The sequence below is a fragment of the Eurosta solidaginis genome, chromosome 5 (assembly GCF_040869045.1).
Source record: "Eurosta solidaginis isolate ZX-2024a chromosome 5, ASM4086904v1, whole genome shotgun sequence".
Taxonomy (NCBI): domain Eukaryota; kingdom Metazoa; phylum Arthropoda; class Insecta; order Diptera; family Tephritidae; genus Eurosta; species Eurosta solidaginis.
Genome location: NC_090323.1, coordinates 204354145 through 204376868, shown reverse-complemented (window position 1 = coordinate 204376868; position 22724 = coordinate 204354145).

Below are 22724 nucleotides of genomic sequence, written 5' to 3'. Positions count from 1 at the left end.
GAAAGTAGTCGGACAGAAAAAACATAAAATTTTGCGCAAAATTTAATGGTTTTTGCTGCCTGATTACTTTCTGAATTTTGACTTCTGAAATTTTACTTCTGAATTTTTTTCAGCCTGGAACACAGCAACGTCGAAAGAAGGCGTTATATTCAATCGAATTATGGAATATGTATAATATCACGAAATTGGGTGAAGTCCGTACAAATAATTCCATCGAAAGGTGGCACAACGTCATCCGCCTTGCGTTTGGGACACACCCTAACATATTTAATTGCATAAATAAAATAAAAAACGAACAGGGAATAATAGAAACAAAACTGCAGCAATTTTCAGCTGGAGGAGAGCCATATCGGAAACGCAAGAAAAAATATAAAGACTTCGTGTTTTTAATACTGTAAATTCAAAAAATCGGGGGTTCGAATCAACCTCAAGGCCCAACAATAATTATTTTATCATTATTATTGTTATGATAAATTTTTTTCTTAATTGAAACAACAAAAATTGTTAATACATCCCAGAGCCCGGGGAAAAAGTGTCTATAAATATGACACTATGTCATCATTGCCATAAAACAAGTCCAATTTTCACATCCATTCTGCAACAGATGTCGCAGTGCTGTGAATATCAATTGGCAAGAAACAGGGTAGAAGTAGAAATAATAACAGCGGCGCCTAAACTTTGCCGATGAAGGAATTTAGCAGTTCCCAAATTGGATCTATACAACGAGCTTTGGCAGTTTTCTAAATTTTTTTCTTTCTTCTATTCTAATTTAAAATTTTTTCAATTAAGAAAAAATGTATCATAACAATAATAATGATAAAATAATTATTGTTAGGCTCGATTCGAACCCGCGAACTTACAAATCAGTAGGCCGATATAACAGCAAAAATTGTAAATTCATTTGAAAAAGATAAACGCGAAAAAAATTAATTAATTAGATTCTTGCTATTGCAGACAATTCAAAATTTTAGATCGTACTACCTTTTCTTTATACATAATTCCTTCCAAATAAATAAACGTTTTTGAATTTTGAGAAAAATTTAATGTTTTTTCTTTCACCACATGCATACAAAAAGTAAGTAGATGTGGGGGGAAAGTGGTAAGATGTGTCTATCGCAAATACAATGTTTAAACGGATTAGATAAAGAAATTAAAGTTATTAAAAGGTCTTGCATACATAACAATAACAAAACAACACACACACACACAAGTTTACATTTGCATATCGTCGACTGGATAAAATAATGCCGCATGTTACTTGTGAGCACATATAACATACGACAATAATTTATATGGGTGACGCTATCAGAAAACTCTCGCAAAACATAGTTAGTGGCAGAAAGTGGCAGCTGATATTAACACTTTAGAATCTTAAAACTTTGACTACTAATAAGGTATAAGTCTCAAAGAGAGGATCTGTGAGGAACACAACTAAACCTTTAGCTGAAATTTAAATATATGAGCAAATAAACACTAATAAAGGCACTGGTGAAATGTTAAATAACAAAAAACACAACAAGCTAAAAACACTAGAATTATATCAAAATGAAGTAAATACCTTTGACTTCAATATTATTTTCTATTTATTTCAATACAATGATGTCTTATGTATTTTTAAATAACTTAAACTTGCACCTTAGTTTTAACTTGCTCACACTGCAAGAACCAACTAATACTATAACCTCACTTTTGAAGCTATTCTTAAAGAGTACAGTTAGAAGGTAACAAAAACAAATATACCTTTTAAAATGCCGTTCTAATAAGAGACTCTAACGACACATTTGGTGACAAACTTTTCACTTTGATTTTGTTTTTTTTGCCTATGGAACCGACCACTGTGCGCTGTAGTAATCTATCGATCTCCTAGTTATAAAAGCCATTCCAAGCAAAACGCCTGGATTTATTATCAACAATGTTTCTTTTCTGAAAGAAGCGATGCTTGTCACTTAAAAAAGTAAAAGAAAAGTATTAATTAAAATAATTGTGTATCTCTACAACACCAACATTCTCCTTATTTGAGGTCATCGTTTTCTAAAATAAATAAAATTTCTTAATCTCTAAGATACAATGTATTATAAACATACAATGGTTTTGTTATTAACTCGTTTAGTATATACAATAATATTCTTTTGAATGAACGCATTTTCATACACAAACATAAATCCTTGCAAGAGTAAATTTTGCTGGTGATAAGTAAACATATTTTACGAAATGTCTAAATAAAGGTGTTATGTCACACTTTTGAAATTTCACTGTTTAACAAATCCGTTCATAGTTTCTGTGCTAACAAAAAGTTGTTGCCCATAAATTTACCGCTAAGAAGAAAACGTTAGGTTTTGTCTACTTGCGTGGTCATTAACGCCAATACATTCGTAAGATAATTTAAAACTTTAGTCACCACATTGTCGAAATTTCAATTCTGCGACTTAGTACCTTCATCCATGCACTGCTTCATATCTTCGCATCTGCTGACTATCTTATTTGTCTGTGTGTATTAGTGTAGGTGTTTTTGTAGATTCTTTTACAAACACGCTGAAAATATAATTTTGAGCTCCTAAATTCCCACAACGTAAAAATAACATTTCTTTATACCCGACTGAACTTGTAGAAAGGGTGTTATAACGGTGTATTGAAAAGGTATGAAGGAGTCAAGATAGATATGTGACACTCCGCGGAAAAAGATCTTTAACTAAAGAAAAAGGAAATCAAGTTTTTTTTAACGATTTATGACAAACGAAACTTCGTTCTAGAAATTGGGAAAAATCGGTGATCTTTGTTTGCTCGCTGCAATGAGCCAGCGCGGCTCGAAACCTCTGCACAATATCCCACGTTGGTACGTTAGGTTGTAATGCTTTAGGTGGTCTTACTGAGGACAAAAATTTTTACATTAGTGTCTGAGACCGCACTGACCCATAGCAGTTAAGCTGCTCTCTCTATTAAATTACGCCTGGAAGACACTGCATGACTAATTTACTTGCAGATGCTTTGAGTACAGCCCAGCTCTAAACCTCTTTTCTCTACCACTCTCCAGGCCTTCCCCCATTCTTCCCTGGAAGTATATCTTATGTTGTGCAGCTGAAAGTCAACAACCACAGTGATATGATCGGTGTCGGAGGTAAGGTCAGCTTTGATCGCTTTTCTCCGCCTTTTGCCATGATAAATTCTTCTTTGTTGTAGAGCTCTTTTCGTGGCCAACCCCTGCATGAACACTTGTAGAATGTAGATTCCATTTAACCCTTCCTTTTAGTTTCATTACTCACTGCGCCTTACATTTCCATACATGCCAACCTATGCACCCTCCGAGCTCTCTGTTGATTGGCCTTTCTGTCTAGTGCCTTTCACCAGAAAAGAGCTCCATACGTTAATATCGGTCGAGTACGTACCACGGATGGTATTCGGTTAGCGCTTCCAATTCCACTCGAAAGCCGTTTTGCAGGTGTAGTATGCTTTCAAATCTTTCGCTTACCTCTCCTAAACGTTCCTTTCCCAGCTCAAATTGGAGTCGAAAATCATCCCAATATATTTGGCTTTAAGATACAAATTTACTGTTTAATTGCAGTAGCTGCAGTAGGGAGTTTTTCTTGTGAACAAGACAAGTTCCGTTTTTGGTGGATTTACCCTAGACCTGTTTTTCTCTCGTTTTTTCTGCCCTGAATATTTCCAGAATTTCATTAACTACCAGTATCCACAGAAGAGGGGGCAGCACGTCTCCCTGAGAGGTGCCTCTAGTAGCCATTTTACATACTGAGCCAGTTCCCAAAGTTGCGTTGCCGACCCTACTCCTGAGTATCAATCTATAAGTATCCTGCAGATTACTTTCGTTTGAACGTCGTTGCATGACATTTCCTGTCAACAATGTCGACGAAGCCAACGAGGATGTGCTAGTTGCAGTCCTGTAATTTTTCGATAAGGTTGACTACTTTTGAATGGCGTTTTCAACCGGCCTGGGTTTCCGGTATGCTTGTTAAGCTGCGTCCATTGGTGTTGTCTCTTATATGCAGATAATTGGTCTCTACAATGTTTTAAGGATAAAGCAGGAGACGCTTGTGATCTTTGGCTATAACCATCTTGTAGGCATCTTGAAAATATCACTGCCTCTGGTCCCTTCATTTTGATAGGTCGATAATCTACAATGAAATCACTACTGCGATTGAGATATCTTTACAAAATTTTCTATATTCGCTTATCTGAGGTCATAATACATTGACATAGAAGATAATAGAGATCAGATATCGAAAATTCGAGAAATTCGAAAACCCAAGGCTGATTTATTAGTGAAACTTGGTGAAAAGAGATAACAATTTGGGAAATAGGCAACGCAGAAGAAAAAGTTTTGAATGCCATAAATCAAGAGCCGCTGATATTATTTTGAAACTTGGCAGAAGTATGTTCATGGTATATATATATAAAACCGGTTGACGACCACGCCCAGTTTTTTGCATAAATTTGTTTTAAGAATAAATCTCAATACTCCATACAACACCAAAAACGGCAATAACAATATCAATCACAGCTCTCGCCAAAAATAATTTGAACTGGGCCAATAAAGACCTCACATATCAAATACAAGCGCCTAGCTTAAATGCTGTATCCAGATCTAGCAAGTTTGCTGCCCCTAATAACTGCAGCCTTGACCTGGCGTTTCTTCCTGCAGCTCGCACTTTCTACATCTAATGTTAGTGACGAGGCCTAACTTATAAGCATGTGACGCTAGAAGGCAGTGTCCAGTTAGTATGCCCATCGTGAGCCTTAAGTTTTCTCTCTTCACAGATATGAGCCACTTTGTGAGTTTAATGTCGTAGGATTTGCAAATGATCTTAGACATTTTGTAGCCCTGCTCTTCTGTCCCTGCTTTGCCTTCTTGATGGATTATATGCAACTCCTGTCTCCTTTTGACTTTTCCCAAACGGATTGGGACATCTACTGTCGATTCAGCGAGTTTTGCATCGTCCTTTGCCAACTCATTGGCCGTTTCGTTACCTTCTACATTTTTATGACCGGGAACCCAGTATTGATGTATGGATCGGCTTGAGCGAAGCTTTTTCATTGATTCCTTGCATTCGAAGACACTTATTGATGAAATTCTCTGTGAGATTATTGTCTTAATTGCCGCGTGACATGCAATATATATATTGACGCGACTGCAGTTAAAGCACGTTTCCTTCAGAATTCCGGCTGCTTTCTCAATCATCATATATATTATTTCTAATTGCTGATTTTATGTACGGGCCCCTTTTTCGCTTATATTTGGAATCCAAATTTATAAATAACGTTTTGGTTGGAGATTCGGGCTGTTAGCGAGCTTCGGAAAATTTTGGTCATAGTGCTTTTGTTTAGCTATATTTTATTAAAATAATTTGTTAAAAATAAACGATTGTGAGCACACAAAGAAATCTATTTGTACTATGGCACTATTGTGAATATTTGCACTGCATTACCGGCAGTTGCTACCATACACCAGATGGCAGGGATCGTAGCTATAATTTTCGCGTGAAAGACGTTGCAGTAAACTGGCAGCCTGAGGGATCTACTTTCTTCTGGATTGACACAGTAAACAGCAGATCCGGCTCCTTCCGTTAATTTATAATCATCGGTTTAGTAAGTTCTGCCATTTCTGCACCCCGGAACCAACCCTCCAGCTCAATTGTGGTCCCAAGGTCTCTTTCGAAGCTTGTTGCATTTGCTAATCCGATATTTCAGCCATTAGGTCTACAGGCTTCTTTTACGCTGCCACCTAGAAGAAACGGAAAAATCACAAATGAGTATAAGAAGAACAATTTCGCCTGAACATGGACTATTTTGTTTGCGATTTCCTTGTATTAAAAACTTAGAAACAAAGTATACTAGTGAACGGTAATATTATATGTGATTTAGTGCTTACATTCATTGGAAGTATGCCTTAAATTATAAATCCTCTTTTTTTTAATATGTGTGTACTTACTACGCATTTGTAAAGTTCAGTTCTCTATTAGCACTGCAGTTATGATGTTATGAAGCAATATTTGTTTTTAATAGCATCTTCTTCAAATATAATCTCTGCAAAATTACTTAAGTACATTTAGTCAATGACGCATTAGCAAAAGTTCAAAGAGATTACGAGTACTAGAAACAATTCCATTACGGGCTGTTATAGATACCCTCAAACGCACACACACACACAGACGAGTATCTTAATTTGTTTTATTTTTCTCCAAAAATATTTATGAATTTTCTTAGAAAGGAGTGCAGAGCGACTTAGCCGGACTTTAAATGAAGCTCATTTAAGAATTTTTGTAGCAAGTAGATGGTGATTATTATAATATTTACAATCGGTTACAACTGCGGTTACGATTAGTTACCGATTTCATTTTGACGAGTTATCGGCATGGTATCGAAAATATATCGATCTGCTATCGGTAGTTTATCGATTTGTTATCAAAAATTAATGGATTTATTTCTATGAATTATCGATTATTCATCCATAACTTACCGCCATGTTATCAAAAAGTTATCGAAGAGCTACTTGTTTTCTATCGGCGTATTACCGACGAGTTATCGATTTGTTATCGATCTGTTATCGAAAATTTATGATACATTTTTATCAAAAAAATATCGATTTTATGTCGAAAAGTTTCGATTTCTCTTTAATTAGTTATCGAGTCGTTATTGATGACTCATAGGTTTCTTATGAGCCAAATACCGATTAATCTTCAATATGAACTCCATAAAACATCTTTAACGCGTATATAACAAGAAAACAATAAGACCCGATCACTCGATGATAGCAAACCGATAGCTCTACAATAATAATTCGCTTTTAATAGTTAATCGATTATAAAACAAAAGCTTGTCGCTATCGGTTGAATCCGATAAACCGAAGAAGCTTATCTCAAAAAGCCAGAAACTATTTGTTACAAGTAAATTTGCCTCAGTCTAACTCCAACCCCAGTGCGAAGTTTAGTTGTTTTAAAAACAATTTTAATTAATTTCAGTGCCATTCGAAAGATAAATTTATCTTTTGCAAAAACTTCATGCCTTGCAAATCATTCTGCCATCAAAACTCATATGATATTGCATCATTATATGATATTAAATCGCATCATTATGTGATCACAACGCGCCATCATGTGATGTATCGAATATTTATGTGATATCACATCGTAATAACATGACTTTGTATGTCCATTAATACGCTATTTACCAAAAGTACGAAGAAGAATAGACTAACAAGGCTAACTGATAGATGCCTATCAACATACAGAAGGCAATGGGGCACTCATATCAACTAACGAAAACTTTATTGCTACTGATCTCAACCTATTAGATAACTTATGGGAATCTTAGCAAGGAGATTGCAGAGGATGGTCTGTGTACATTCCACTAATAAAATAGTCAGGAAAAAATGTCTGATGGCAGTATATCACAACACTGTGAATTAGAAATGCTTCATACTGAAAAGCTTACCGTTAAGCTTGACTTTCAATTTCTTTTATTATCTGACTAGGCGGGTGATATTACGTCTGATCATGTCCACTGCATTGCAGCAAGATGAACTTCTGATGTAATAAGTCTGTGCACCTATTCAGATCTGATGACACACTGTCACCGATTTAAATTATCAAGCCACTCCCTTGTTCATAATACTTGATGAGAGAATAAAACAGTTCTGCTCTACACACCATGCGTGTCCTTAAAAGAAAGATCTCACCAGCCAGGACGAAACATCCACAAGCGGTGGTGATCTCATTGAAAGAGCACTGGAATAGAGTAGCAAAAGTATCAGTAGAGTTTTTTGTTAAAAGTGTCCCATTTATGCTTAATAAAATAAAAGTAAGCACGTGTGCGGGCTGCCACAGAGTCAGATGATGTACCAATTGAAAGGATAATGGGATGTAATCGTTATCTTTTCAACCTTACACAAAGCTCTTTGGATTTTAAATAATGAATCTTGGGGTGTCTAATAATGACGTTCCGTCAACACAGATCGTGGCTTTATCCTAGAACCGACAGCATAGTTCAGCCGTAACCTATATATTCCTAAGTCATAAGCTGCCAATCTTTACCAAAGAAATAGTTTGTGTTCACGAGGAGGTACAAGATATATAAATCCAGCCCACCCTCAATGGATAGAGTACCTGATACAGTCTGAGAGATTTAAGTACCTCGAGATTATTCTTCTGATACAAAAATCTCAAGGAAGCTTAATAAGGAAGACAGGGCCAGTAAATTTGGGTTGCCTAGTATTGCTAGGGAGGAGCTTCTGATAAATGCTAGAAACTCTCCTCAACAATGGTACATTCCTTGCACGATATGGGGCCAAACCGATTATCGGCTTTGGAGTTCTGTTCTGGTGGGCGTCTCTAGAAACATCATCCACGGTCAAGAAAATGAAGCAGTAAAGCAATGGCCGCTGGGTGGAATTATGAATAACAAGAGCTCCTCATCAGCCAGAAATAGTAGTACTTGATGACTGCAGTGCCTCATAGCTGGAGATCACAGTAAACAAGTGTGCGGTGGGTTTCATATGTACCTCTTTAATGGCTGGGAATTTAATTTCTACTCAGATGGTCTAGTGGTTATAAAAGCCCTAAACCCTACTACAGTGAAGTCGAGGGATGTTAGAAAACCCTTGACCTTTTTCTTGTTCTTTTTTTGTATCAATAAGAAGACTACCTGAAAATAGCACCATTAATGTAATAGCCCAACCATCGTGGGAACATGTTGACATTATCATGTTGAACCTTCAACGTCATACAACCCTTTCTTTCCGTGAGGAGCTTGGGGACGCCAATGTCTCGCCTGCTAAATAAACAGGAATCGCCACGGGTAAGCGATGTTGACAAGTGGGTGCGAAAAGTTATAAATTGCATAACCCATCCAATCGCAATTGATTGAGCCCATACGCAGTGGCATTGAACTACTATTTGACAAAAATGATCTGGACGCCAGCGCTTAAGGATATACCTGGATTGGCTGCATAGCTTCAGTTGTCTTAGCTTCACGAAGGCCGGCGGGGTAGAATAATTCCGTTGTTATAAACTCAGCTCTCCAGCCTGTTCAGACTTTCCAATTGATATATCCAAGATCGATGGCTACCCTATCCGTAATTTTATCGTTACTACGCAGCGGCTCGCTGAATAATTGGTATTTGACCATTAAAAAGTAAAAGTGATCTGTGCCTTAGCTAGGAACTAGCTACAAAACCTAACTTATTCGACTTAAATCTAACTTATTCGACCAAGGTAAGTCACATCGCAAGGCAAATCGCCAAAGTCATTTGCAATAAAACAATAATGCTCTTACCGCAGCTCTAATCACTTCAACTTCTCAGCATTACAATGAGCGCTGTCAACCATGCGAGCCCTATTTAAATCATTTAATCTGCCAAGAACCAAATTTTTTTCCTAATTTAATTTACATAATTTTTTTTTTACCACGAATTTCTAAAGCTTTACGCTCACCACACCATCCCTCATCCTCCAAGATGTCTAAAATTTCCCACAAAATCAAAATCGTACGCCTCCTTCAAAGTTCCAATTAATATAAAATAAAATTCAAATATTGAGCATAAATTTCATTACTGTTTCAATGTTAACGACATAGCTTCCGCAGTTTGCACATTTCCTTTTAGACTTTTTCCCGTTCCAACGAACTCATTCGAGCTTTTTACTTTCACTTTTAAATTTCTTTATTGCAACTTTGCACAATCAAAGACAAAAGCCCGATGAAGGCATCACTGACATTGTATATTATTACGTCTGGCCAACTTTTTCTTTGTATGTATGTATGAGTGTACGTTAGAGCGGGTCAAATTGTATATGTATATGTATAAAATTGTATGAGTATAGCAAAAACGTAATCTACAGATGATTCTAAGAAAAATTGTTGAAGACACCATAGCTCTAAGTCCGATTTCGAGTCCCCCACTTTTGCAAAAATATATTTTTTGCCATATGAATGTAGGGTTTGGCCAAAAAATCTGCATAGCTTATGATAGAATTATAGGAAATATATGAAATTGGGCTTACTTTAAAGGTATTTTAAGTACATTTCAGAATCTGTATTAATATCTATAGTGTTTTTAAATTTTAGTAGAGATATCAGGCTTAAATTATGAGAAATAAGCCTAAAATGAACTTTTAACTACTATATTATCATTTTTAACAAATTCCTTATGGAAATTTTTTTTTCTTTACAGCTAAAATAAGTTCCGAACAATTCCAACAACTTTCATATATTTACAAAATATTCAATTATTATAAGCCGGTGTTAAGCTCATGAATTCTTAATAATAAGATTTTAAAAAATAATAACGTAACATTACTTTTATTTTGAAAAATACGTTAAAATCGTCAATTCTAAGTAAAAAAAATAATTTTTTAAATAAATAACTTTAAAATTATAAAAATTGTGTTTTTGCTTATTATTTGAAAATATAGGTTTTTTTGAAAATTTTTTTTTCTACTAAAACGAATTCGAAAAACGAAAAACTGTCTGAATGAAAGTTGTTGGAAATGTTCTGAACTTATTTTAGCTGTAAAGAAAAAAAAATTTCTATAAGAAATTTGTTAAAAATGATAATATAGTATTTAAAAGTCTATTTTATGCTGATTTCTCATAATTTAAGCCTGATATATCTACTAAAATTCAAAATCATTATAGATATTAATACAGATTGTGAAATGCACGTAAAATACCTTTAAAGTAAGCACAATATGATATTTTTCCTATAATTCTATCATAAGCTATGCAGATTTTTTGGCCAAACCCTACATTCATATGGTAAAATATCTATTTTGCAAAAGTGGGAGACTCGAAATCGGACTTAGATCTATGGTGTCTTCAGCAATTTTTCTTAGAATCATCTGTAGATTACGTTTTCGCTATACTCCTGATGGAAAAAAATTTGACCCGCTCTAGTGTACGTATATATGTGTGCGTCTGTATTAAGGTGTATTGTGAACGCTGACTTACATATCCAGACAGGCTCTGAGATGAATGAATATTGTATGTTAACCTCATTTTCTCGTCGTCATTTTTACGAGTACGCCAGCAGTCACTCAGTCAACCATTCAAGCAGACTGCACGGGTGTTACTATGAAGGACATTGAGTCTCATCTTTCGCTTTGTTTTTACTTTAAATGCAAATAAACTTTGCCGTAGGAAATTCACTTTCGCCACATATAAATTTAAATTTTTAAATTTTATTCTTGGATCTTTCAAAATTAATACAAAAATTTAATAAACAATATCTAAACTTCAATAAAGTCAACTTTTCTAGGAAGGACAAACCCAATAATGTCAATCAAAGTTAGAATCAGACGAAATAAGAAAAAGTTTTGTTGTGCCATGCAGTTTAAAGTTTTTGGCCACATTTAAAACAAGCTGAACTGGTTGCTTCTGCCTCGTCATCAAAATTTGTATATAATATAATCTTTGGCAAAACTTTACATAGTTAGCAGACTTAAATATTTCAATATGTCGTAGTGATGCCGAAAATTTAGATATTTTAAGGAACGAGCAATTCCGGGTTTTAAAAGTACCGTAACGCCGCAATTGAATCCAGTCGAGGCAGGCAACGAGAATCATCTGAGCTCTGGTAGAGAGAAAGGCCAATATATATCATGTGTTCATTATTGTGCTTATTAATGGGTCGGGAATCCTTTGTTTGGCCTCAATGCACTGCGACCTATATTTAGATTTATTCTGCTTGGTCTTTTACTGTATGTGGAGGCCTGTAATTAATTTAAGAACTTCTTCAAGCTTTTTACTCCATAGCATGAAGGCATTATAAGTCACGCCACCCAGATGGGAAAGTATCTGCCTTGACAAAGCTCATATAACTAATTACCAAGCAGGAGATACAAGAGTTCTAGAAGGTGAAACGTCTAGACCTTTGGAGAAATATGCGAACAAAGCAACGGGGAGTATAAAAGCAGCGCAAGCTGAGCAATCAGTGATCATTTTGATTTAAACACGCTATCAATTGCGAAGTGAAGTATAATTGTGAAGTATAATTGTACTACTCCTAAAGTAGACTAATAAAGACCATTTTGCAATACAGAATATTGGAGTGATTTATTAAACAGATTAGCGATTCGAATGTTAGCAGAAGGTTTCATATAAGCGGAATTTCCCAAAATTCGTTACAATATTTAACTTACTTAGGTGATATCGTAGACTACGGTGCTCCTTATAGTACCTAGCGGCAGTTCGTAGCTCCTCTTTGCTTAGACTAATGAGTTTGGCTAAGAGTCTCGTAGTTAGGAGTATAAAAAAGTGGGCTGTCTTTGAGCTGGACATTTATTCTATAGTTGTCTGAACCGCTTTGGTTCCCGATTACTCATGATTCCCCTGGCGTGTGCCGTTTTGTGCCCACAGATGTGATTTGAGCCATAGAACGTTGCTTTGTCATGATGGCTAGGTAATCTACCTGTTCATAACCTTCATGTCTCTGATGGACAGGGAACCCATCCTAAAAAAACCTTGTTTTAGACTCGCAGATCATTAAGAACTCCAATGCATTCATCCACTAGCTTAGAAGCAGCTGTGTAAGACTGCAATGCACTGAAGGCTACCTGGCTGTCTGAGATAATGAAGTTACTCCTCCAGGAAAATACTCTCTGTAGATATTATCTACCGTAAACTTCCATTGTATGCACTCCTGCCTGAAAAATAGTGGGGCATTGATTTCTTCAACATAAAAGCTCCTATTTTCATGTCGACAAAATTTGGTCATACCGTAAACTAGTCCTCGGATTCAGAGACAATACGTGCTCATAGCACCCAGCCTGCTTAGTTTTAGCCTCCGTTTTGGCATCGAGTCGAGGCAGGCGAAGAAAGATCTTGTTGTTTGGTTTTAGGTGGCATCTAGATGAGCATTTCACGTTGGGACTTTGTCCAGTATAACAACTAGGGTTTTGCTTTCATTGAAGATCGGATTTTTGTGACACCCAGGGATGGTTATGGCAGGGATAGTTTTCTTCACCTGGTAAAAGGCGCCAGGACAGTTTTGTTAGAATTGATAGACAGTCCTTTAGTACCGCAACATCTCTCTATGACGAGCGGGGCTCGTGCATTCCTGTGATCCGTATTACCAAGGCATATGCATACCTCCGTTTATAAAATTCATTCGATTTCAGTAACTGGCGAAGGTCATCTATGACTAGTGTCTACAAGACAGAAGAGAGTACATCCCGTTGATACTAGTGTCCACAATTGGTTCAGTTTTCCCTACCAGCTCAAGCCTGGGTTTTACTTCTCCGTAGCATAGATAGCACTCAGCGTATGATAATTGGGTTTATATCATAGCTTGTTTGATAGTTGGATGTGCAGTTTTATTGAAAGACGCTGAGCGTAGAGGGCTTTATTTTTTGACTCAAAAGACTGCAATTCTGTAAAGTTATCAACAGCAGTCTCTGTGGATTTTCCTTACTAGTAGGCAAATTAAGGGAGTTTGTTTTGGTTGATCTCTCAAATCTTGTCCTCATTTATCGCAAGACAAATTTTCTTTACTCTATATCCAAGAAAATTATTCTAAGCGGGTTCGCCCCTCGGCAGTGTTTGGCAAGCACTCCGAGTGTATTTCTATCATGAAAAGCTCACAGGGAAAACTCTTTTGCCTTCGGAGCCAGCGTAAAACAAGTAGGCCCGTTCCGCCAATTTGTAGGAAAAATCAAAAGCAGCACAACGCAAATTGGAAGAGAAGCTAGGCCTAAAATCTCTTCAGAGGTTATCGCGCCTTACATATCCCATTTCCAAAAAGAATATAAAAACAAATAAATATGAAAAAAATGATCGCGAAAGAGTCACGAAATGCTTATTCAGAAATCAATTTGAAGTAGCCCCCAAAATGATCACGAAATTAACCTGCATATTTCCTTATTGATCCCGAAATAATGGCGAAGCAATGTAATCACATCGAAAAGGTCTCAAAATAAACTACAAACAATCCCGTTCTAAAATTATTTTGAAATAATACTGAAATTTTCTCGAAAATACTCCAAAGTAGTTCCGAAATGATACTCAAGTATTTATAAAACTTTCTCCATATGATCTTGAAATTATCCCGATTTAATCACGACATGATCTCGAAATAATTTTAATAATAATCCCGAAACGGTTCAAAAATTAACAAAAACAAAATTTCGAGGACTATTTCGAAGGAGCCAGGAATTTATTCTAAATTATGCTAGAATGATACCCAAATTATTCGAAACTATGCCGGAAACAACCCCGAAATGATGAAAGCGTCCCTAAATGTAAAACTGATGATTCCAATTCTTAACTTCTTTAATTGGATTTTCATCATATGGTGTTAACGGCTCACACCATTAAACTACTGACGTGGGCTGGTGATGTTGATACTACACCCACCAAGAGATGAATATCATAGCAACGGCGGGATGAGCAAGATCGCTTTGATGAGAAAGATATGAACTGAATGCGCCCACTTTTACTACTTAAGTTTTGCTTTACCCTACTTTTTTATGGTGACTTAGTTACTGATGAATGTTCATACATATATACATAAATATGTTGTGAATGACTCAAATAGACTTCGCCGCCCAGACGAACTTTTGAGCGCTCGGTGCTTAATTAGTCTAAACGATGCCGCCTCTTTGGGTTGCTTTTGCCGCTTAATTAGGTAAACCACCTTACTTTGTTACATACATAACATATATAGTCAAGTATCAGAAGTAAAACATTCTTCCTCGATGTCGACTCAAGAAACGAAACTATATTTTTCAACCGTTACAATTGAACTTAACGCTAATGTTATTTTATATTTACTTATTTAATTTAATATCTTAATTGTCAATGTATATACCTTAATATATGTACGTATGTTATATTGTATGTAACAAAACACCAATTTTCGTTAGTAACATTTTAGTAACATTACTTACTTCAGGCTAACCATGAACTATAACTAAAGGTTGATCGAAGAGTAAAGACGTTGCATGCGCGAACTGCAGTGGAAAGCATTGGAGCTTTACAAAATTCTAGTAGGTCACTTCCACCACACCACAAACTTTAACGCAAGTTTTAACATAATTTCAGCACGCAAAGTACACTGATTTTAGTTTTGGAGTGTAAAAATTTGTTTTCTCTAAATTGTATTGTCACCGGGTCTCGAACTATGTGCTAAGTCTCTAGGTAACCGGGAAGTTGGTTAAAAATGGATTGAAAGATTCTCAAATTAAAATTAATTTTCCTAATATCTCGATCCATTCGCCACCTAGCGGAATTTTTTTGATAAAATATTGTATTGTCACCGGGTTCTGACTTACGGCTCAAGTTTCATATCTCCAGCTCACCGGGAAGTTACTCAAAAATTGATTGCAAGATTCCCTGCGTTTTTTCAGGGATTTTCGTTTATCTAGATTCGTCTGCCACCTGGCGGCATTTTGTTTTCAACGAATTGTTGTGCCATCGACTCGCAAACTATGTGCTAAGATTCAAGTCTCTGGATCACCGAGAAGTTAGTTAAAAGTCGATCGCAAAATTTCCATTTTAAAATTCATTTTCTGTATATCTCGATCCGTGCGCCACCTAGCGGATTTTTTCACTTGCATTGTAATGTCTCTCACATCTGAACTATGTTCTAAGTATCAAGTGTTTAGCTCAACGGGAAGTTACCGAAAAAGACTTTTCCGTGGGTCAAAAATTCGTATGGAAATGAGGGGACAAACATGAAAGCGACTTAATATAAAGGTATAAAAAAATATTCAAATATCATACCCCAAGATGTACAAAAAAGTTTAAATTTAAAAGCATTTTCTGTTCGAAAATTTAAGTATCGTCGGGAGAAAAATGTACCTTAAATATGATTATTCTTGAATAATCATTTATGATTCCTATTTCGAAACGCGCTCTGTTCATATTTGATATCATTGTAAAATTGAATTTTGATAGTTTTAGAGTAATATTTGACTGCTTTCGCAGTCATTTTCTTATCATTTTCGTGAACATATTTCAATCGTTTTGGTTGAGATTTTTGAATAATTTTTGAATGTGATTATCATGCATTTATTCTTCATATCTCATTCAAAATAAGATACTACATAATAATCTTATTTCATCAGGGGAATAAAGCATTCGAAAGTGAGCTATTCGAACCACAGGTGACTCGCAAACAAACTTGACTGATATACACCTGCGACTACATCATCCAACATCAGCTATGATCGTCAATACATATCTTAAAATACGGATACGATACGGGATGCTGAACACGTATCCAGGTACATATGTCAAGAGAGTTTCACTTACCTGCGGTTCAATCATTATGTATTTCCTGGGAAGCCGAAGGTGGAGAAATCTTCGGTCAACATTACATTATTTTTTGTCTTGAAGAATATGTTTTGCATAAATAATAAAATTTTTATATATTTTTTCTTAGCTTCATGATAATATGTGTATGTGAAAAAAATAAGATTTTTAATGAAAAGTAAAATTTCAACAAGTATAAAATTCATTATTTAGTCAACAAATATAGTCAGAAAAGATTCAGAAAGCTGAATGAAAAATGATTATAAATTTTTGATCACCTAAAGTAAACACATTTGATTCAAATATGATTTCAAAATGTGATTGAAAAACTATATTCAGTTTTTGTTCATCTAAAGGTAGTAAGCATATTTGATTATTCTCTTTGTTGGTTTTTATGAAATATTAAAATTTAATCATCAAATGACTTCAAAAATGATTCCAAAAAGTGATGGAAAAATGATTTTCGGTCTTGATCATCAAGAGTATTCATATTTGATTATTTCGTTTGTTCAATTGTATGATAACTCACTATTTAGTCAGAAAGAGTAATCAAATTGTATTGATATGTAGGGGAATACAAAATTTAATTACCTAAATGCTGAGTGGGAGGGTATTTATAAAGTTAAATACATATGTATGTGTGTATCCCGTTGTTGTGCTTTCATTTTGGATGTTATTAATGCAGCATCAGAGGCTGTATGTACATAATTTTTGTTATGAAAGTTTATTTTTTATCAAATTTTTTATATTTTAGAACATGGGAAGACTCAAAGTTAAACATGTAACGAAGATTTTAAGACTGATGGACGAGCTCTCTTGTGTAAGGTGTGCACCAAAGCTGTTGCGTCAGATAAATTATATTCTTTTAAACAGCATTTGGAAGGGAAGCTACATAAGACTCTCCAGGCCAAGAAAACGAACCAAATTCAGCAAATGCTTACACAAAATACAACTTTTTCAGAAAGTGAACAGTTCGCAAAGGATATGTGTGAAGCTTTTTTGTTTGCTGACATTCCCTTGCACAAAATGAGAAATTATAGTATAAGAATGTTTTTTGAAAAATATATGGAGAAAACTATACCATCAGAAACAACATTACGATGTAATATTGATGGTATTTATAAGTCAACAATTTCTAATATTAAGAATGACATGAAAAATAAGTTTTTATGCGTTTCCATTCATGAAACTACTGACAGTGTTGGCCGCTACGTAGCAAATGTGTTAATTGGTATCTTGGATAAAGAAAAATCATCGAAACAGATTTTGCTGAACACAGTTAAGCTGCGATTGCATGTCTGTTCGATGATTCCGTTAAGTTCTTGGATGAATACACCAGCAAAGACAAAATTTTGCTATTTGTAACCGATGCAACACCGTACATGACTAAAGCAGGCAAGTTTATCTCAGTATTCTACCCAAAGCTTACGCACTTAACATGTTTAGCCCACGCACTACATCGCGTTTGTGAGAAAATTAGGGATCAGTACCCTGAAGTTGACAAGTTAATTTCAAATGTGGAAAAGATATTTCTAAAAGCGCTTTCACGCTTAACACTTTTTAAAGAAATGTAGCCCGACTTGGCATTACCTTCAAATCCTATCGTTACAGGATGGGGAACTTGGCTGCAGGCTGTTCAGTACTATGCAGAAAACTTTGAAAAAATCAAACGAGTGGTTAGTGCTTTAAATTATGAGGAGTCTCGGTGCATTAAAGTTGCCCAAGAATTGCTATCTGATGCTACGGTGCAACAACGAATATTTTTTATTCAATCAAAGTTTGCATTACTGCCCAGTTCAATTACAGAACTCCAAACGACCGGTTTGTCACCCTAAGAACAAATAAAAATTGTCCTACGTGCCAAGGAGTTAATTGATGCCGTTGGTGTTACAACAGTGCAAACCAAATTCACTGAGGTATTACAAAAAATAAAGGTTTTACAGTGTTACAGAAAATAGGGGAACAACTTGCTGTAGATCAAGTATATAACTCAAACTATGTTATTGAAAAGTATACAGTTGATGAAACTTTTTAAGCATGCACCGATTACTTCGGTTGATGTAGAACGGAGTTTTTCAATGTATAAAAACTTGTTTCGGGACAACAGACAAAACTTTTGTTTTGAAAATCTTGCGCAATACCTAGTTATTTATTGTAACAGAAACTTGAACTGAACCTGAATTTTTAACAAAAGCTGAACCGCTATTCATTTTTAAATCTATTTAAATAAAGCTTATAATACGGGTTTTTTGTTTATAGTTAATGCATGAATATTACGTGAAAAATGTCCATTTTAACCTTTATTTGCTAGTACTTATTAAAAAAGTGAATACCGCAAAAAACAAGAAGACTGTAACATTAGTACCTATATGTAACACTTTCTTAATTAGATTCCTTGTACTGTATACTTTTGATATACAAAAGCATATTTTGGGGCTTGTAGTGACCTTAAATGCATATTTTTAAGCAAATATTCAGATTCTAATATATTAAAAACGCCTAAAATATGTTTTTTTTTTTTTTATTTTGGGTTCCCTGACTATAACTATATCACTCCTCCACCGCCAGAGCAGGCAGTCCCTGCTGAATCAAAAAAAAACATATATATCTTCTTCTTCTTAATATATAATAAACACGTGTCACTGCGTTTGAGGCCAATGGACTCCTAAACTACTGAACCGATTTTGAATTTGTTTTGCACCCCGTGTGTAGTTTTATCTAACTTGAAATATAGGATAAGTTATATCTCAGTTTATAATCGCAATATTATCAATTGTTTTTGTCGTCGCAATATTATTTATTGCGATTTTTTTTATGTTTATACGTAATAATAAAATGTTACGTATACGCAGTGGCACTCATATTTTCAGGTGGTGCGGATATACTTCCGTGTAATTGGTTGGTGTTTAATTAAACAACCTGCTTATCAATAAAAAATATTCAAGATAAATATTATAAAAAAATATTCATGATATCAAGTATAGCACATCACCAGGCCCGCCGAGAGGGTAGGTGGAGGGGTTTTGATTGGGCCCGCGATTTAGAGGTACTATGACATTTTTTTTAATTCAGGAGAGTCTTTAGTTTTGTACAGGGTAATTTTCATACCCCTGGGTGACTAGGTAGGGTCTCAAGATATAGGCCAAAACGTGGACCCGGGTACCCCTAGAATGTGTTCATAGAATGTGGATATCAAATGAAAGCTGTTGATAAGTGCTTTAGTACAGAGTAATATATTATCCAGAGACGGACTGGGACTGGGATTAGGACTAGGACTGGGACTGAGACTCGGAGTGGGACTGGGACTGGGACTGGAATAAAATAAATACCACCCTCTGTGACAGGCAATAAGAGATGCAGAAGAATGAGAAGGAATTGAGAGAAGAGAAAAGAGAGTAGGAGATAGAGATAGAATGAGGCGAAGATGGAGATAGATGAAGCGAAAAAGATGGAGGGAGGAGGGAATAAAAGGATTAGGAAAAAGTGAGAGGGGGGGAGGGCAGAGTCAGACGGCCAAATTTAGGACAGGACAACGTCTGCGGGGTCTTCTAGTATTTTTATAAAAACTCAAGTATTTTCAAATATGTTTTCTCTTTTCACTTGCGTTTTATATATTTTCTTAAATTTCTTATCTTTAGATACTAAACGGTTTTCTTCTTGAACATAGTTCGTAACTTTTTTGTACTTTGGCTTTGATTTACTCACACGATTATTTATATTTATATGTATTGTAATACCGTCAATGAAACAAAGTTTCTTACAGACCACTAACAACAAGTATATACATTTTTATATAAAAATACAAGTATGTTACATACTAAACTTAAGAAGTTAATATGCTAAGCATTTAAAACAAGTTTAAAGATTTATAGATAACGAGCGAAAAAGATTTACGAAAGCTTCAGTGGTCATTGAAAAATCAATGACGATTATTTGAGAAAAAATATTAAATTCTCGCATAGATCTTGCAAGAGGAGCATTGTTGGCGAAATTAGTTTTAACCTTTTTGCAGTAAAAAGGGTAAGTGACTCGGAGTTTACGCCTAGGAACATTAAAATTATTCCTTTCCATGAGAGAGGGCAATCAACAATTAACAATTTCATTAGCAAAATTTTCAGTAGAGACTTTTTTCAATTTTTTGTTTAAAATTTCAACTTTTTTAATCTTATCGGCATGTATTAATTTTGAAAGGTTTGATAGCTCTGTAGGGTTATATTTATATTCAACTTTAAATGTACCTACTTTAAATAAATTGAATTTTTTTGTTCTTGTTAATTTTTATTTTTCAATTGTAAAATATTGTCTTTCAAAAATTTTCATTCGGTTGAATTTAAATATAAAACCAAGTAAATGTACTTTTGGCGTAACCAATGTTGACTTTTTAGGACATAATATTTCTGAAACGGGAATTAGACCCTCAGAAGAAAAAATTTTAGCCATTCGAAATTTTGATCGTCCAAAATCTATTAAGCAGGCACAAAAATTTATTGGTATGGTTAATTATTACCATCGATATATACCAAAATTAGCAGAGTATACGACAGTTATCTATGATTTAATTAATAGAACAAATAAGAAGCGAGACAAGATTTTAATTTGGCACGATACATCTAATAAAGCTTTCGAATGCATTAAAGAAAAGTTTGCATCTGCGATATTGTTAAATCATTTTAACAAAGATGCAAAACTTTTTTTAAATATAGATGCATCCAATACGGCAATAGGTGGTGTCATACATCAAACGTTTAATAATAAGTCAGAACCACTTGCATTATTTTCAAAGAAATTGTCTCCATCCGAAATTAAATATAGCGCATTTGATAGGGAACTATTAGCTATTTATTTGAACATTAAACATTTTCGTTACCTTCTAGAAGGACGTGAATTTACAGTTTTCACAGATCACAAGCCTCTTGTATTTGCTTTAAATTCAAAAACAGAACGCAGTCGAAGACAGACTAGACATATGGAATTCATTGCTCAGTTTACGAATGACATTAGGTATATTAAAGGACAAGAAAATGTTGTAGCTGATACATTATCTCGTGCGTTTGAAGTAGAAGCGATTAATAATTCGGACATTAATTTAAAAATTTTACAAAGTGAACAACAACAAGACAGTGAATTAAGCAAACTTACCTCAGGGCAAACATTTTTAAATTTGAAACTAATAAAAATTCCTGTTCTTAACTTTAATATATGGTGCGAAGTGTCAGGAGAAAATCCTAGGCCTTTCATTCCAAACAATTTAAGAAAAATAATATTTGATATGTTACATGAGATTTCACATCCTGGTAGTAGAGCTACACGTCGTTTGATAGTTAAGAAATATTTTTGGCCTAAAATGAATAAAGATATTAATACTTGGTCTAAAGAATGTATAAGTTGTCAAAAATCGAAAGTACATCGTCATACAAAATCTCCAGTTATGAAAATTCCAATTCCAAAATCTAGATTTGAACACATTCACTTAGATATTGTTGGCCCTTACCTGTTTCAAAAGGATATCGTTACATATTAAATATAATTGATAGATTTACACGTTGGCCAGAGGCATTCGCACTAAGAGATATTTCTGCAGTTACGGTTGTAAATAAATTTTTTTAAAGAATATATTTCACGTTTTGGAGTTCCATTAGAAATAACAACAGATCAGGGATCTCAATTTACTTCAAACTTGTTTTCAGAATTAACGAAACTTCTTGGAAGTCATCAAATAACAACTTCTCCTTATCATCCCCAAGCTAATGGAATGACAGAACGTTTTCATAGACAGCTTAAATCGTCAATAATGGCTAGGAATGGATCCAGCGATTGGTATGAAGAGTTACCAATAGTACTTATGGGTTTGCGATCGATTTTTAAAGAAGATATTTCAGCAACACCGGCTGAAATGGTTTATGGACAAAATTTAAGATTACCTGGTGAATTATTTGTTTCAACTACAGAGAATATAACTTCAACGGATGTTTTAAGTAGTTTGCGTGAACATTTTAAAAATTTTAAATCAAATTTGGAACATCATCAAAATTCTAGTGGTATTTTTGTTCCAAAAGATTTAAAAGATTGTCATTTTGTTTTTGTACGTGTAATAAACAAACATTCCTTGCAACATCCGTATGAAGGTCCTTATAGAGTTGTTGAAAAAGATATTAAAAACTTTAAAATTGAAATAAAGAATGAAATTAAATCTATTCCTATTGATCGTTTAAAACCAGCAATGATTGATAAAATACAGATACCTAACACAAAAACAAAAAAGAAAGTTACTTTTAATTTATTTAACATTAAATCTCCGGAAGGGGGAGTATTGTAGGGTTATATTTATATTCAACTTTAAATGTACCTACTTTAAATAAATTGAATTTTTTTGTTCTTGTTAATTTTTATTTTTCAATTGTAAAATATTGTCTTTCAAAAATTTTCATTCGGTTGAAATATTTAAAAACATTTTGTAACATATTTTTAGG